This window comes from Callithrix jacchus, chromosome 5 (genome assembly GCF_049354715.1).
Source record: "Callithrix jacchus isolate 240 chromosome 5, calJac240_pri, whole genome shotgun sequence".
Lineage (NCBI taxonomy): Eukaryota > Metazoa > Chordata > Mammalia > Primates > Cebidae > Callithrix > Callithrix jacchus.
This window is the reverse complement of record NC_133506.1, coordinates 20,762,701-20,768,700: the sequence shown is the minus strand read 5'-3', so window position 1 is coordinate 20,768,700 and position 6,000 is coordinate 20,762,701.

Below are 6,000 nucleotides of genomic sequence, written 5' to 3'. Positions count from 1 at the left end.
ACTCAGGCTTGCTCTGTTGCCCAGGCTGGAATGCAGTGGCATGATCTTCACTCACTACAACCTCTACCTCCTGGGCTCAAACCATTCTCCTGCCTCAGCCTCCCAAGTAGCTGGGACTATAGGTGCTACCATGCCTGGCTAATTTTTGTATTTTTAGTAGAGACAGGGTTTTGTCCTGTTGGCCAGGCTGGTCTTGAACTCTTGACCTCAAGTGATCCACCTGCCTCAGCCTCCCAAAGTACTGGGATTACAAGCATGAGCCACCTCACCCTGCCTGACTTTTTCAGCCTTCCTTGTAGGTTCTTCTCATCTCCTTGACCTCTTGCTGCTGAGAGCCTCCAGGCTGAGATTTTCACCACTTCTCTGTATCCACACCCATTCCCTTTGGTGATCTCTATTTTATTCTCACTTTAAATATAAAGTATATGTTTATGATTCCAAAAGATATACTTTCAATCCAGAAATGTCTCCTGAATTCCAGGCTCATATCTCCCACTGCCTACTTGATATCTCCACTTCGATATCTGTTAGCTGTATCAGAATTAGCATGTCCCAACTTGACCTTCTGATTTCTTCCTACTCCACAAAGAATCTTCTCTTTACTGTTTTCCATATTTCAATGACTGAACACACCATCCTTCTAGTTGCTAAGGTCAAAAAGCTTAGAGTCATCTTTTATCCTTTTCTTTCTGACATAGTTCATGCCCAGTCTAACAGGAAATCATCTTGGCTCTACCTTCAAAATATAACCAGAATCTGATCACTTCTCACCCCTGCTGCCCATGGCTCCAGCCATCATCTCTCAACTAGATTACTGAAATTGCTACATGCATGGTGTGGTGCCCCTGCTCTTTCTATTGCTCCTCCACAATAGATTCTTAGCAACTAGGACAATCCATTTATTATTTATTTTGAGACAGAGTTTCCCTCTGTTGCCCAGGTTGGAGTGAAATGGTGCAAATCTTGGCCAGGATCCGCCCCCCTGGTTCAAGTAATTCTCCTGCCTCAGCCCCCTGAGTAGCTGGGATTACAGGTATGCACTACCATGCCTGGCTAATTTGTTGTTTTATTTTTAGTAGAGACAGGATTTCACCATGTTGGCCAGGCTGTTCTCGAACTCTTAACCTCAGGTGATCCACCTGACTTGGCCTCCCAAAGTGCTGGGATTATAGGCGTGAGCCACTGCACCTGGCCAGACAATCCATTTAAAACAGATTAAGTCATGTCACATGTAATGGCTCCCTATTTTTCATCGGGAGTCAAGGTCAGAATCCTCCCCTCAATTGCTTTTCTGCTTTATCTCCTAACCCTTTCCCCCTTGCTCCTGCTCTGGCTACACTGACCTTGCTACTCCTGGAGCGCTCCAGGCTTGTTCTTCACTCATAGCCATTGAACTGGTTGCTCCTCTGTCTGAAATGAGTCTCTCTATTTCTCCAAGTATGTTCTCAAATATCACTTTTTATTTTTATTTATTCTTTTTTGTTTTTTTGGTCACAGGGTCCAAGCTGGAGTGCAGTGGTATGATCTTGGCTCACTGCAGCCTCCGCCTCCTGGGTTCAAGTGATTCTCCAGCCTCAGCCTCTGGAGTAGCTGGGATTACAGACTTGTGTCACCACGCCTGGCTGATTTTTGTATTTTTGGAGAGAGGGAATTTCGCCATATTGGCCAGGCTGGTCTTGAACTCCTGACCTCAGGTGATCCACCTGCTTCAGCCCCCCAAAGTGCTGGAATTATAAGCATGAGCCTCCATGCCCAGCCTCAAATGTCACCATTTAAAGTGAGGCTTATCCTGTCCACTTGACGTAAATGGCAGCACCTCTACTTCATCATGCTCATCCTGCTCTTTTATCTGTTTGCACTTCACATCATCAACCCATTTTATTATCTGCCTATCTAGTTTATTGCCTACTTCCCCACACCAGAATATAAACTTGACAAGGGCAGAGATCTTTGTCATGGATGAATCCCCATTATCGTAAGTAGAGTAGTTTCTGGGACATGGCCAGCACTCAGTAGATACTTGCAAATGTTCAATTAAATGAATAAAGGAATAAATTAGCATATAAATAAATGCATATGGAATTATTTGGGGCCTTGGTGATACTGATGCCATCACTGTGTCTTTGATCTTAATGTATTTTATCCAGTTGGTAAATTTCTTTTCGTTGTCATAAACCCATCTGTATTTCATTTTTTATTGCTATCATCACTGAACATCATATCTCCAAAGTCTCAAATGAAACAGACTGTAAAAATGGAAGGGAAAGCAGAAAAGGAAGCTGGATACCACAAAATGTAAATTGCAAGGAGAATTAACACTCCTAAGCTGGAAAATATTTATTATTGTTGGTGTTAGTTTTGTACTGAGGCCAGAAGAAAGCAATGGCACTTGACCCATGACTGCAGTAGAGTTCAAATATAGATAGAAGACCCTGGTGATAGCCATAAAGACTGGCAGGACATTTCAAATACAGGTAGGGGAGTCAAATTTGAGTGATGACATATGAATTATGCCTGTGACACATGCAAAGGTTTTGTGGTTTCTTCAGATGCAGTAATAAACCAGAAAAATAGATGGTATATCAATTTCCTATTGTTGCTATAACAAATTATCACACAATTAGTGGCTTAAAACAACACAAATTTGGCCAGGCGTGGTGGCTCACACTGGTAAACCTAGCACTTTGCCAGGCTGAGGCAGGCAGATCAAACCCCATTTCTACTAAAAATACAAAAATTAGCTGGGCATGGCGGCAGGTGCCTGTAATCCCAGCTACTCGGGAGGCTGAGGTTGCAGGGAGCCAAGATCGTGCCATTGCACTCCAGCCTGGATGAAAGAGCAAGACTCTGTCTCAAAATAGTCCCCAAAAACAAAACACAAATTTACTATTTTCCAATTCCATGATATAAAATGAGTGTTACTGGCCGGGCGTGGTGGCTCACGCTGGCCAGCCCTTTGGGAGGCCGAGGCAGGTGGAACACAAGGTCAGGAGTTTGAGACCAGCCTGGCCAACATGGTGAAACCCTGTCTTTACCAAAAATACAAAAATTAGCCGGGTGTGATGGTATGCACCTGTAGTCCCAGCTACTCGGGAGGCTGAGGCAGAAGAATAGCTTGAACCTGGGAGACGGAGGTTGTGATAAGCCGAGATCGCGCCACTGCACTCCAGCCTGGGCAACAAGAATGAAACTCCGTCTCAGAAAAAAAAAAAAAAAAGAGTATTATTGGGCTAAAATTAAGGTGTTGGCAGGGCTGTGTTCCCTTCTGAAGAGTCTAAGAGAGAATGCATTTTCTTTTTCAACTTCTAGAGTCTGTCTTCACTCCTTGGCTCATGGTCCCCTCCCATTTTCAAAGTTAGCAGTGGCCACTTAAGCCTTTCTCACAACCCATTACTCTGACACTGATACTCCTGATTCCCTCTTCCACATTTAAGTCATTGCATTGTGCCTATCTGGGTAATCTAGGATAATGTCTCTATTTCAGGTCATCTGATTAACAATCTTAATTCCATCTGCAACTTGAATTTCCTTTTGCCATGTGAAATTACATGCTCACAGATTCTGTGGATTAGGACATAAATATTTCAAAGGGATCATTATGCTGCCAACTACAGGTAGTATCTGAATGTAATAATTACTTATTTTTTTTTAATTTATTTTGTTTTTTATTTGTTTAGAAATGAGTTCTAGAAAAAAGACCACGCCTGTAATCCCAGCACTTTGGAAGGCCGAGGCGGGTGGATCACGAGGTCAAGAGATTGAGACCATCCTGGTCAACATGGTGAAACCCCGTCTCTACTTAAAAAATACAAAAATCAGCCGGGCATGGTGGCGCATGCCTGTAGTCTCAGCTACTTGCGAGGCTGAGGTAGGAGAATTGCTTGAACCCAGGAAGCAGAGGTTGTGGTGAGCCATGACCACGCCATTGCCTGGGTAACAAGAGGGAAACTCCGTCTCAAAAAAAAAAAGACCATCTTGGATAGCCTCCCTTTATCTGTTCTTCACTGGCAATTCAAAGTGCTGAGCACCCAGGGACTGTGTTAATAATAATAATAATAATAATAATAACATGGCTGATTAGGCGGTAAGTTGTATTCAAGGCTCTGTAAATATTTATTGGATGAATGATTAAAAAATTGAGTGGGAAGCCGGGTGTGGTGGCTCACACCTGTAATCCCAGCACTTTGGGAGGCTGACATCGGTGGATCACTTGAGGTCACAAGTTTGAGACCAGCTGGCCAACATGTTGAAACGTCGTCTCTACTAATAATACAAGAATTAGCCGGTTGTGGTGGTGCACGCCTGTAGTCCCAGCTGCTCAGGAGGCTGAGGCATGAGATCACTTGAAGGAGGCAGAGGTTGCAGTGAGCTGAGATCATACCATTGTCCTCCAGCCTGGGCAACAGAGTAAATTTTGTCTCAAAAAAAAGTTAGAGCGGGAATAGAGGTGCTTTTACTGGAAACCTGCCATATGAGTGTTTAGAATCTCTTTGGGGCAGATAAAACCACTTCCTAACAGCAATTTCCTGTCATGTTTTATATTTGTAAACCTTAGGGATATAGAAAAAAGAAGAAAGGGATACTAAGAATCAAATAATAATGTTTAATAGTTTCTGAGTGAATGCTGTTGGATTCAGGTAAATGTTTGGATATTTTTCTGCTGGCCTACTTTAGGTTGGAGTAGATAGATGATTTACCTAATTTTCCAATTAATCTTTTTTAGGTTTCTCTTTTTCCCAGCTTCCATGAGTGTTGTTACTGGTTAATGCCTGAATGAATGCTGAAATGCATGAGATAATTCACATACTTGTCATTGGTAACACCTTCTCCTGGACTCTCAAACTGGCCCTGACAGAAGATAATGTGGGTCTGGGTCAAAAGACTGTCATTTCCATGTTCTTAGAGATTGGCACTTCTCCACGTCTAAACCATGCCCAGAACATGGTAGGCTTTCAACAAAACCTTGCTGATTGATATATTGAGCTAAGCCTCTATGAAATGAAAGGACTGGAGCAGGTAAACTTCATCTCAGGTTCTTACATGGGGTTCTCTGGAAGCAGACCCTGAGACGAGGAGTTGTGTGCGATGCTCTAGAGTCTAAATTACACCTTGGAATTTGTATCTTCTTGAGGGAAGAGAGCTGGGCCTCAATATTCCACTACCAACCACTTGTTTATCAAAGTCCATCCTGGGTGGATGTGAACTCCCAGGGACTAGTAGCTCTCCACAAAATGGGCAGAGGGATGGCTTCAGGCCAAGGGATGGCTTCGAAGAGTCCCAGACGCTGGCTGTTAAAAGCAAAAACAGAGAAGCTAAGGGCAGGACACGGAAACGGTAAAAGTCACCCAAGGGAATCCATAGAGTTTATCATAGTTTCTTCCAGCTCCACAGTTGTGGAAACATTGCTGTAAAGTACAATGTGTTGGTATTTGCATGTGTAAATATCTGCATTCTGAGAATCCTGAAAGAGAGATATTCCTGTACTTGAGATACATTTGTCTTTAATAAATATGACTTTGCTCCCAGGAAATTTTTCCAGTGGTAATCCAGTTTTAAATTATCATGTTATATAGAATTTCTCCTTTTAAAAATTTCCATTTTGGCCGGGCGTGGTAGCTCACGCCTATAATCCAGGTACTTTGGAGGCCAAGGCGGGGGGATTACCTGAGGTCGGGGTTCAAGACTAGCCTGACCAACATGGTGAAACCCCATCTTCTTTTTTTCTTTTTTCTTTTTTTGAGATGGAGTTTTGCTCTTGTTATCCAGGCTGGAGTGCAATGGCACGATCTCGGCCGTAACCTCCGTCTCCTGGGTTCAGGTAATTCTCCTGCCTCAGCCTCCTGAGTAGCTGGGATTACAGGCACGTGCCACCATGTCCAGCTAATTTTTTGTATTTTTAGTAGAGACGGGGTTTCACCATGTTGACCAGGATGGTCTTGATCTCTTGACCTCGTGATCCACCCGCCTCGGCCTCCCAAAGTGCTGGGATTACAGGCGTGA